Source organism: Euprymna scolopes, chromosome 17 (genome assembly GCF_053919585.1).
Source record: "Euprymna scolopes isolate OS-2025 chromosome 17, ASM5391958v1, whole genome shotgun sequence".
NCBI classification, from domain to species: Eukaryota; Metazoa; Mollusca; class Cephalopoda; order Sepiida; family Sepiolidae; genus Euprymna; species Euprymna scolopes.
The window spans coordinates 35,014,435-35,028,305 of NC_136498.1; positions in this window are offsets into that span (position 1 = coordinate 35,014,435).

The window sequence follows — 13,871 nt, forward strand, 5'->3', positions numbered from 1 at the left end:
ATTGTAGTCAATACATCCTATAAAGACCTTTTATTCCAATAATATATCACAAATCTGGCTTATATAAAAATTTACTGCAGTGTCCAATCTATTAAGTTATATAAATTTGTATCGTATATTTTATGCACTTATAAACTGAGAAATAAATAAATAGGAGACTTATTATAAAACAACTCTTTTAATTGGACCTCAGCATAATCAAAAATCCTAATGCGTGAGAGGCTAGGTAGTTCGCAATTTATTCAAGCTTTTTCAGGCCACGCGCTCCATTCAAAAGAATAGGTATTGCTAAATTGGGATATTTAATATTTTTTCATAATGAAAAAATATCCTTAGAAAAAATAAACTTCAGTCTGAAATCTGATAATTATTATTCATTCAATGATAACAAAACTAAATAATTTTTTTTTCAAAGGATATTGATGTGTATTAATTCGGACTACTATTCTCATCTTTATTACTTGTTGTTTTTCATCTTTTAATTGGTTTGTTTATTCACAATGTTTCGGCCAACTAATACCTCTGGCCTTCGTCAGATGGTAACCGCGACGGATAGGAACTTCGAATCTCCTATCCGTCGCGGTTACCACCTGATGAAGGCCAGATGAATTAGTTGACCGAAACGTTGTGAATTAACAAACCAATAAAAAGATGAAAAACAACAACTAATAAAGATGAGAAGAGTAGTCCGAAATAAAAATAAATTAATATATATAATGCTTATCTCAAAAATCAATTCCAATATATATATATATATATATATATATATATATATATATATATATATATATATATATATATATATATATATATATAAATATATATATTGATTTGTATTCAAATGTATGTGTCGGTTATACAGCAATATAATCATAAGATAATAGGTAATAAAACCGTTGCTTTTAGTTAAAACTTCTCGAAGGAACTTAATCTAAAAGAGAGATAATATTATAGAGGGCAAATGTGTGCGATTTATTTGGAGTAAGAGAGTTTTCCTAGGAGTACGTAATTATGAGAATTTGGCTATGGGTACATAAATATGTCTACATGGGTCACAATACGAGAGAATTTCTACCTAATCTCGTATAATATATTCGTTTGGTTTTATATGTATTACATATAAATAGATCCTTTTATCTTCTTCATCCCAGCAAAAAAAGACTAGTTCCTTCTGGAATTAATATACGAGGTGCCTTCAAAATAACTAGTTTCTACCTGAAAAACGAAGGAAAGCCATTGTGTATGACTGGGTACTTGAGTACGGTTTCACTTATTCACCTCCACTCAGCTGACTTCCAATTTAAATTGATTCACTTTACATCTATCGTCAGTTATAGACGCTAAAACTTCTGTGCCTTACGTCGACACGGTTAAGCATAACAAATACCAAGAAGATTTGTCCTTTTTGAATTACTATAGACAAAGGCCGTACTAAAATTCAACACAGTTTTCTCTTTGATATAAACATGGCACGTCGCCTATATAAAGACATTCTTGTATAGGCTAGTATCCTCCCCAACATTTTTTTCCGTTCGATCAATAACAATTTGTAGACTTTTGTGATATTGACTTCGATACAACTAGCAAACCGGAAAGATAAAAGGGAGAAGTATAGTTTATGGCTGCACGGCCGTGTTTGAACTAAGATTATCACCGTAATTTCCGGCGAGACTGTTGTTAGAAATATTTTCTAGCACATATATTCATATTGATTAATATTCTAATAATCAGCAATGTATTTTTGTGCACGGTAATTTTATTATGTTAATTATTTTTATTAAATTTCTTAAATATCTTGATTTTAAAAATCTGACAAAAAAGATATTGATCCCATATAAAATCTTCACAAATATAATACACCACAATTAACCATAACAAAGGTTTACTGTATCTTTTGGTTGTGTCACAGGAACGCGACTAAGCTACAATGCGCGTTAGCAGGATAACCTCCAATTTTTGTTTATTTAATGTATTTTCATTTTAATCTCTGAACAAGCCATGTCTTCAGAACTGCCATTGTTTTAAAATCTTAATCGAAAATAGTCCAGCCAGAATCAGCCATACACGTCGCTATAATACGCCATCACCTCCCCTCTCACTCCTTACACCCTTTTTCTACCAGAAGGTAATGAGAGAGAAGGGGAACTCATTGAAGGAATGTTTTAGCGTGAAAACCAATCACGTGGTAGAAAGAATATAAGAAAAAGCCATTCAGTACACAAAGAGCGTATGCATTCTGACCTCACTGTGATCCATGTTATAATATGTCCATGTACCATGTGCACAAACCACTCACTAGAATTTGACGGGTAAATTGATATGTTAGATTATTTCGCTAAAATTCGACTAACATTAGCTGAAATGCGGAAATTGACTAACACTCCCGTAGTAAATAACCAGCGCTATAAAGGTTTTATACGATATAAAAGCCGTAAAGAAAACAATTCAAGGAATGAAAGAGGTGTTAACAATCTTACCAGTGAATTGGCTAACGTTCAAATCAAGGTTCTTTCGAAAACTAGATCAGCCTCATGAATTATAAGTTAAATACATAAATTATACGTTAAATACATACATTATAGGTGAAATACTTCTAAACGTAAAAAAGAATCTACAAATATTTAATGCCAACACGATACAGAAATATATGAAAAGGATGAAAGAAAAATCGGTGCTGGCCTCACTATTTTACAACGAATATACGAATTAGAACACTTCTAAAACGAGGACATGTATAACGAAAAAGACCCACCTATTAAGCTGAATAATTCTGAAATTCGGAGTCATAATTTGCACCTCCGGAATAGAGGCAAGACTTAACACCGTTACTAACCGAATATGAAGCCGCAATAGCGAACATGATGACACGCAACACCGTGGCAATACACGACGTATAGATAAAAAGGGGCAAACAATGAAGCACCTCCCCTACTTTCTAGGTCCAGGAAAGTTAGCAGCGACAAAAAGAAAGGATATATATGCAAAAAAACAAAACCAAAGTGTAATAGAAATGAATGGTCATGTTCATGTGTTTTGGTAGATATAATAAATGGGATTGCCGAGTAAGATATTCTCCGAAATGGGAACTCATTCAGAGATATAAGAAATATTTTAAATTGAGCGAACCAATCAAATACCATCGTTTTCCACACCTGAAAAGGTATTCCAATATAGGGTAATTTCATTCGGAATTATACATTCTCAGGCGACATTTGTGATTTTAATGACCACCTACTTTGCCTGGGCGGCTAATGTTGACACCTAAACAACATCGCAATATACAACGAGATATTGGCAGAATACAGTGAAATTATCGGAAAAAAGTGTTTAAGACATTGAAAAGGGAAACATTTATTATAAAGTTTTCGGAAATTTTATTCTACCAGGCCGAAATGAAATACTTGGAAACATGTCGCATTCCAGGCAATACTTACTCCGATAAAAGCCAAATAAATAGAGAAAAATATAAAATATTAGAGAAATAGAGAAATATCCATTCCAAAAAAATGTCCGGAGCCTGAGAGAGTTTTTGTGGCATTGCAGGATATTTAAAGAGGTTCTCTACTGGTATAGCAAATCTATCCGCACCTTTAAGAGAACTATTAAATAAACAGACCAAGGTCAAATGAACAACCGAATGTCACATGGATTTGGTAAAAATAAAACAAATACTGTATATGAACCCAATATACGAAATTTAATCATTTAAACATTCCAGTTTAATAGTAGACAAATTAAGAACAAGGAAATGCTGCAGCTCTGTTACAAACGAAAGAAGATAGTGAATAGCACGCAATCAGTTTTTATTCAAGAAAGCTCGACTAGTTTAAGAAGCCTAACACCGCCATAGAGAAGGATGAATTAGCATTAGTTTTAAGCCCGCTGCGTTTTGTGGTTCAAGTAGCTTCAGCAGAGTGTCCGCCATAATTTATATAGACCAGAAACCATTAGTCTACGTGAATAGGATGACAAACAAAAATAGGAAATTGCTTTCGTTGAGTTTAACTCTGCAAGAATTCGATTTAGATATATGACACATAAAAGGCAAATACAATATCGTAACCAGTACGTTGTCGCGGGTAATGAATCAGAATAATGGTAAAAAAGTAAAAAAAAAGACTAATAATAGATTAGAAAATAAGGAAACATACTCTAATTTCTATTATAGATAGATTTGTGGCGTAGGAGGGCATCTAAGCTATAATGTTGGTTAGCAGGATAACCACTCCGTTTTTTGTTTTTATTTTTATATTTTTATTTCGACCACTGAATATGTCTTCTTTTTAGAATGCTATAGACAAAATGCTCGCTCTTTTAATGCTCTTTTTTACCGAAGGAAACGATAGAATGAAAGAAATAAGTTTACGAAATGTTTAAACGCGAGTGAGTACATAGCACGAGTGGAAAAGGATATAAGAAATGGTCATTCAACACATGGACTATCTTGTTAACCTGAACTTTTCGAGTACTATCATTCTATTAATTAGATATATCGAAACCTAAATAGTATACATAATTACTAAACATTTTCTCTCAGAGAATAACAGAGATGAAAGATTTTAGTTTTAAAAAATCTCCGGTGAAGAATTACATAAAAGTTGTCATTCCTACGTATTAAAATTAAAGGTCATGCTATATGTTCGTCGGAGGATAAAGCGAAAGTATGAACGAAAAAATTATACGTAAATACACACACATGACTACACCCCCATATATATATATATATATATATATATATATATATATATATATATATATATATATATATATATATATATACACACATCGCTTTGTGTGTTGTATACACACCGATGGACAGAGAGAAATTGATAATAAGCTGCATACTGAAATCTTGTCCTGAAAAACATTAATAGAAATAACCCCAATAGTTTACGATAGTAGAATACATTAGTGTGTTATGGTTGTCCATAATGTCGATGACGAAGTCTTCTTAATCATTTTTTTCTAAAGGATTCTGTGACTCCGTTGATGACTGTCAAACCCAATGCATGATCTACACTGCATTACACAGATAGAGCACAGAAAGACAGGATTTTGGGTTTTGATGGTGAGTGGCCACTGTTGGTCAGTGTCGCAGTGTGTGGCGCTCTGTAGTTGCTCTTTCATGCTCGTTGTTTAAGAATGCCATCGTGTTATAACATGTGAAGTGTCAAGTGTCTCCGTCCGCTGCCAATATCTCCAAAGATTTAAGTGGATATTGTTGCTTGGTTGTGGGCTTGATACAGTCCATGTAGCGTTCTATCGGGCAGCAGACGTTTTGTCGACCATGCGTGATCTGACGAAAAAGATGAACATTTAAATAATTGAAAAATCTATTTTTAAAACGCCGGAATATCATAATGATATATAGGACACTGGATGCAAGCGATTTGCATTACATTTGAATAGAAAACGAAATCAACTTAAATTATTTTCTATATTTTCATGAGTCGAAATTAATTGGTGACATATTAGCATCACTGCTTCTGAAAAATCATTAGCATATTTTTTGCAGCAACTGAGTGTTCTAGATTCATTTATGGACGTATCAATATACGTAAAAAACGTAAAAGTAAGTTAATCATATAGTATATAATAGTATGTCGTTTAAAATTTTATTTTTACCCATAGTTTTTCCAAGTCTTCCCTCCTAATTCTTATTTGTATATACGTTTTCTGTAAACAGATTCAAAACATCGCACAACAAGATTACTGGGTTACGTCGTAAAAATACCAAATAAGTTTTCATAAGCAAAACAAAAGAAAACAATGTACATATATATATATATATATATATATATATATATATATATATATATGTATATATATATATATATATATATATATATATATATATATATATATGTATATCTATTGGTTCACTAATTGAAAGATACGAAAATTTTCTACAAAAAAAAAAAACAGAAATAAAAAGTTGGCAATAAATAAATACATAAAAATAGTAAAAGTTATGAATTTGTTATGATAAGTTGTTCATTGTTTTGTTTGTTTTTGTTCGTTTTATTTTTTTTGTTCCGTTGGCTCGGTATGAGGCAACGGTTTTCGTCTATAATTAAAAAATATCAAAATCCTGAATTTGTTAGGGTTTATTGTTTTTTTTTTGTTCGTTTCATTATTGACTTCCGTTTGCTCCGCATAATCCGACGAGATTCACCAACGAAAGGGATTTAAACTGCAGTAGCAACAGTGAATGTGTATAATACATTGTGTAAAGGCGGAAAAATAAGCAACCGTTAATCATTAAACCACGACGAACATAATGTTGGTCAACAACTAATGAACAAAAAGAAATCAAAGGAAAGTGTAGAAAGAAAAAGAAAAAAAAAAGAAAAACATGTTCGTTCACTAATTAGAAAAAAACAAAACTTGTATTAAACAAAACAGGAAAAAGTCCGTTGGCAATAAGAAAAATAAATAGAAATAGTAAAAATTATGAATTTATTAGGTTATGGTGTATTTTTTGTTATTTTTTCTTTTTTTTTTTTTGATTTCTGATCGCTCGGTAGAACTCGACGGTTTCGTCGATAAATAATGATAGTAAAATTTATGAATTTGTTAGGGTAGGTAGTTTTTTATCGTTTGGTGTATTACTAACTTCCGTTTGCTAGCTATAGTTATTCAACATTCGCCGGGCGTCGCCAAGTAAGACTCAGCAACACACTGCAGAAATAACAGTTAGTTTGTATATTGAGATGTGCAAATAGATTTAAAAAATGAGCAAGTATTTATCATTAAACTCCGAATAAATTGGGCAACAACTAAAGAAAAAAAGAAAGCAAGAAAGAAACAAACAATGTAGAAGATACATTTACTACTATATACTATACGTATGTGTGAGCATGTTTTAGTCTTACCAGCGAAGCTAAATACTAATGTAAAATCATTGGAAGATTAGTTCGGTGTTGTTATCTGTTAGAAATAAAGTGTTTATAAACTGTAATTGATGGTATGCTAATCAATGTTTGCGCTAGCGATGCCATGTTGTAATGTTTTGGAGTGTTAGTTTGAATGAATATAATAATAAGTGAACAATCGATCAGAACCAGCGAGCTTTTTCTGAAAGAGGCATTATTTTTTATTCTAATAAAAAACGTAAATGGAATATGTGTGTGTGTATGCCGGTTATGGCCGGAATAAGCGTAGAATATGCGAAACGTGTAGACTTGCCTCCTGTTTCTCGACTGGTAGCGGTGTTACTACAAACTATTTAGAGGGAAAATAGGTAACACTTATTCTATAAATGTTGCAGTTGTGATGGAGTTGTACCTAGGATGTAATTTGGTATCTTATTTTCACGGTGGGATGTGTCTGCAAAAGTGTTCAGCACTTACATGAGGCCGTGGCTAATATCGTAGATGTATCGATTTTGCATGTGCCATAGCTTGTTGCAAACCTACGATACATCTGTTCAGAGATTAATGTTTCTGAATGCATTTTGTTATATATGAAGATAAACATAACAACAATTATATATGGAGATAAATATTAGCAACAATTGCATATATATACATATAGATACATATACATACATATATATATATATAGTTTATATACATATATACATATATATATATATACGGGTAAACACATCTATGTGTGTATATAGGTGCGTGTGTATTTTTTTTAGATAATTGCCTATTCATAGCAGGATTCTGCCAGTTATTCACCTTTTAAAACATCTTAAAAGATTATCTTTTTAATTCTACTTTCTCGTCAATTATTTATAGAAAATAACGTAGTTTTTGATCACGCTGCATTTTATTTTTCATGAGACGAATGACCTTTATCTGTAATCTGAAGCATCTCACATTTTATTTTAAAAATTAAACTGACTTTTGACGCCTTGTTTGACACGTGGCGATAAATGCATTATTCTACACATGTAGTTTTTTTTATGATTTTATTTAGTTTTATTTTTCATTTTCTTTTTTCTGTGACATTACTCTGAGAAAAAAGGTTAATGTAACGTCCTCATTAATTTACTTGATATTTTTCAGTATTTAATTCAACACTAAAAGGTTTCTTGCTGCACTGACATCATTGCGATTCCATTAGTGGATTAGAGTCCAGGCAGTCATTGTGAACTACCTTAATTGACCTAATGCGAAAAGAATTATCTTTCCGTAGAGGCTATGCAGTGTAGTTATTTTGAAACTGTGGATGGTCATTTCTTTATGGTTACAAACATTACTCAGACACACACTCACACACACAGAAATATATATATATATATATATATATATATATATATATATATATACATATATATACATATATATATACAGAGAGAGAGAGAGAGAGAGAGAGGAAATGCATTTGTAATCCTAAATAAACAACACTAGAACTTTATTAGAAAACTTTTATTGAAAAATACAATTAAGGTAATTGATTAGGTAATACGTCTTGTATATATTCAATATAGCAGCCTTTAGCTTCGATCACAGCCTCGATACGGATCTAGAACTGAAAGAATAAGTTTTCCACAAGCGCCGGCGGGAGCTGGCGATTACTCGGCGGATTGCGTAGATCCGGCTGGCGTCGGTGTTCTTGGAAGTCATGGCTGTAGTGTTCGCGATGTATACCTTAAGTAGTCTTGCAGGTTCAGCTCGAGGGAGGAGCTGGGCCAGTGCGAGAAAGGTATAAACTCGTAGTACCCCGTTTCTGAAGGCAGACCTGCGTCGCTTTGGGTTTGTGGTCCAACACCGTCCTACTGCTACACTTAACAGCGGCCACATGATTAAACTAGCGGATTGCCACACTCTTCAGCACATTCAGATATACTTTAGACTTTCAAGCTGACTTCGAATATGTCATGAGGTGGCCTAAACTTGAATCCACACCAACTACCGTAAACGAGGCCGGTAACATTTTTTACATCGATCTGGATACTTCCCTGTTATTCATGGTAGTTTTGAGAGTGCTGGCAATGTGTCCGTTGTCATAAATTGGATCAGTAGAGAAAATGAGTTGTACAGCGATTTCGCTCGTTAGATATTGTATCATTTTGAGACATGATAGAATGGTGTAATCACTATCGAGCTTTGTGCTCAACTGGCCCATTAGTAGATGGTTGGTAATCAAAAAAGAACACGGGTTTGCAATAGAGGGAAATGGAATCATGTCGTGTTTTCTATGGTTAAGATTTTAGTATTCCACCATGTTGTGCGTATATTTTCTCAGTTATAATAATTATTTTTTCTGGTTAATTAATCAGGATAACAGATATTCTTGGCGTACAATTTCTGATTAAGTTAATGTGAAATCCACATAAGCTCAGCGGTGCAAGTAAATTCCAAAGGTGAAGAAATAATCTTAAAGGTGAGTTTATTAACAAGATAAATCTTCTAAATACGCTAGACTAGTCGCCATAATATTAGTTAATTATTTATATTCAGTGTAGACTTTTTCGATGCAGATTTGATGTTCTTTAGATATGATTTTAAACCGTTTTTTCTTTCTTATCTGTGAATAATAAGAGGAATTGAACTTAAGAAATAAAGCTACTTATTTATTATTAAATTGAACATTATAATCGATTATTATAATAAATATTAGGCTGTTGCATATCTATTTTTATGCTGTGAAACACTTACATTTTAGTGAATGTAGATATTGTTTTAATGAAATTAGTTCCCCGTTACATTCATATATTTTCCACTAAACTACGTTTATTTTTATTTAAAAGTTTTTATAATATTTTCTTATTATTCTTATTATGTATTTAAAAGTTTTTATAATGTTGTATTTTCAAATATAAATCTTTAGCACTTGAATGGTTTTTATATCTTTATATTTTCGTATCGTGTTGATTTAAAATAAGTTCTCTTCAACTTATCTATAATTGCACTTATTATTAACATTTAATTATATCCTGATAAAGACTTTGTTCATTGATAACATCTATTATATGATGTTCTGCCATTTAAAATGGTCAATATTTTAACGCATTTCTCATGAAAGTATCGTACAAAAATAGTGTATATAGTATGAAAATACATAGATTTTCCTTATTGGACTTCGGTTCAACATAAGCTTTATTTTGTTAATTTATACTTGATTGTTTTAATGCATATACTCCTAGAAACACACTTTTTCTACTGAAAGGTAGCATATATATCATGACTTTAATTAACATATAACTATTAGAGTGCTTATTAGTGAAATAGTCCGTTAAAATGAAACAAATCTTAAGTACGATATGAAAAATAAGATAATAGAAAAACGCGTAGTATTTTACATTAATATATGCGCATTAGTGTTATGTTTACCAACACCAACTTTGATCTTAAATTTATTATAAGCACACATATAATATAAATGCGTATACTTATATATTATATATATATATATATATATATATGTGTATGTATATGTATATATATATATATATATATATATATATATATATATATATTGTAGGAGGGTGCGCTTGTGTGAACGTATGAATGGAATTAATGATTTTTATGTATACGTTTATTCCAAGTCACATGATGAAGTTAGATCTCAAATAGGCATGAGCAATACAAGACGCGTCTGAGAGATTGGTTGATAGTAAAGGTCTGAACAGGATAAAAGGGTGGGAAAGCAATACATCTAGACTAAGAATAGGCACAAATAAAAAAAATATCTTGATATGGAAAAAGTTATTAAGTGATTTGAGGTGTGGCATATAAGATTACAAACTGCATTATTCCATAACTAGTTTGATATCTCCCTACTTACACCTCTTTACTAATCTCTGCAGTACCTGCACCTCCATTTCTCTTATTTTCCTCTAAGTTTAAGATTTGCTTGAAAAAATTAATAACAAAGTGGGAACAGTTTTGTTTTTTTGGTCAAAAAAAGAAGGACACAAAATGAATCGAAATTGTAAATGAGATGAAGTGGAAACATCTAGGCACATATGTTGCCCATATTTATTTACTAAATCCCACTCTATATATGAATATATATATATATATATATATATATATATATATATATATATATATATATAAGGGAGATAAGTCACAGACTAAAGATCAAGTGAAATATCCTGATAGATATTCGACTACCTGTGTTTATGTATCAATTTTCAGAATTTAACTTTAACCACTAAATTATATAGATATTTATATATAAATATATATATATACACATATAAAGATAATATGCACATATATAAATATGTATATATATATATATATATATATACATATATGTGTGTATTTCGAATTAATATAATTTAAGATACATCTAGATAATTCTTAATTGTAACCACAAAAGTATATATATAAAGATATAAAAATATATTTAATTATTACCAAAAAGATGATATCATTATAGCTCATAGTATATATAAATATATATATATATATATATAATATATATATATGTAAATATATATATATATATAATACTAAAAGTCTATGGGTCTTGTATGTTTGCAATCAGATTTCCGGTTTTCAACATCCGGTTGCGCATGCGTAAATAGCAACGTCTTCAATCCGTTATTCCAATTCCGGAATTTTTATATCGCTTTTAATACAAACAATTTCATTTAATTTGATCAAATAGTTTTTTGTTTTTTTTCAACACTCCTACTCCCTCTGTTTTCGTTACGTACGCGAGAAATCTTTAATTCATGTCATTATAAATAAATAATTTTATAAAATCAACCGTAGTTTTTTTGTTTTTTTTTAACGGCTAAAAACATTCAACTTCGTGAAGTCTGTCGCAGTTTCAAAGAAAACACCTCTCACTTTCACTCTCATAGATTTCAACACTCCTACTCCCTCTGTTTTCGTTACGTACGCGAGAAATAGTTTCGTGTATGTGTGAGAGAGAGAAAAAGGTAACCGATGTAAAACTGGATAGAGTTATCCCCCTTAACTAATGCAGACCTTTTTACTAGAGGGCGTTATTACAAAAATATTTCTTTTTCTTCTTCCCATGTTTTTTAAAGTCGTCTGCTTACATTTCCAAACGGAAAGCTGAATCGGTAAATGCACACATTTCTATTACATTAAATAGTGTTTTCCTTTGTTGTTTTTAAACAGCAAATACTTGAATCATATGTTTTATACATATTAAATCCATTTTTTAAATCCAATATATTTTTTAAATCCAATATTTTAAATTCATCAGAAGTTTTTACACAAAAACGGAAAGCCGCATTGCTAAATGCACACGTTTCTATTACATTAAATAGGGTTTCCTTTTGTTGTGTTTTTTAACAACAAATACTTGAATCATATGTTTTACACATATTACATCCATTTTTTAACACATTTAATATTTTAAATTTTTCAGAAGTTGTTACACAAAGCTGTAACAAATTATTTTACATTCTTTGTAGAACTTTACTAATATGTCACACAACCAAATAAAAAGTAAAAAACCCAAAATCAACGACGAAACCAATGTGGATCAGCAACAAGCTGGTCCCTCTGGCATGCCACAACTTACTGAAACTGAACAACAAAGACGAACTCGACTGATTCGTTCTAGAGAAACGTATAAACTTCAAAGAGCTTCTGAAACAAGTGAACAAAGAGAAATTCGCTTGAAAAAACAAAGGGAAAAAGATTATAGATATCGAAATTTAGAAACGCCGCAGCGAAGAGAATACCGACTGAGCATGCAAAGAATGCGAACACAAGAGACAAGAAATAATGAAACAACAGAGAGGAGAGAAGAGAGACTGAACAGGCAGAGAATTAGAGCTGAGCAAAGACGAGCTAGCGAGACAGCACAACAAAGAGAAGAGAGACTGAGTAGCCAAAGAATAAGAGATGAACGAAACCGAGGTGACGAGAATGTTGTGGAAATAAACAACATACTTGCTTTGCGAAATAGTCAATATAATTTACAGCGCAGAGCAAACTTACAGGGAAATGTTGGAAATTTGAATAAGCTATGTTCTCATTGTAAAGCAAAACTTTTTGTTGGAGAAACTGCACATTTTTGTTGCATGAATGGCAAGGTTAGATTGCCAAAGTTGCACAAGTTGCCACATGAACTCTATTATTTGTATGCTGATCAAGGTGAAGAAGCTCGCCACTTCAGAAGACACCTGAGACAATATAATAGCCTGTTTCAAATGACATCTTTTGGTTGCAAAGAAATCAAGCCACAACACGGATGGAATCCATCTATAGTTATTCAAGGCAGATTCATCACTATATTGGATCATTATTACCTGAGCCAGACAATCAAGCTCAGTTTATTCAGATATACTTTCTTGACAAAGAATATAGTATTGATGTTCGGATGAATATGTACCCGAACATTGAGTTACGTCGGAATATCATAGAAAATATTGAGTATATTCTAAGACGTGCTAATATCTATGTGACTGCATTTCAACAAACTAAGGACATGATATACAACATACCTAATGCAGTTATTGTTATAGATCCTACGAGGAAACCGATTAATGAGTATGAAAGGCGATACAATAATCAGATTTTTAATGAAGTAGGAATTATTATTCAAAATAACAATGAACAGCAAACAACATCACGCCACATAATATTGAGAGAAAAAGGTGGTCAGCTTCAAACAATATCGGAATATCATCGATCATATGATCCACTACAGTATGTACTGTTTTTCCCTGATGGTGAGGATGGCTGGCATCCCGAGATGACAATGACAAATAACCGGAAATTAACTGCTATGCGTTATTATGCCTACCGCATTATGATCCGTGATGATGAATTTAACCAAATATTAAGAGGTGGGAGATTGTTTCAGCAGTATGTTGTGGATATGGCAGAAAAAATTGAAGTAGATCGTTTGAACTACATTAGATTGAATCAATCCTCTCTTAGATCTCCAACATACAGAGGTTTTGTCGATGCGTTACA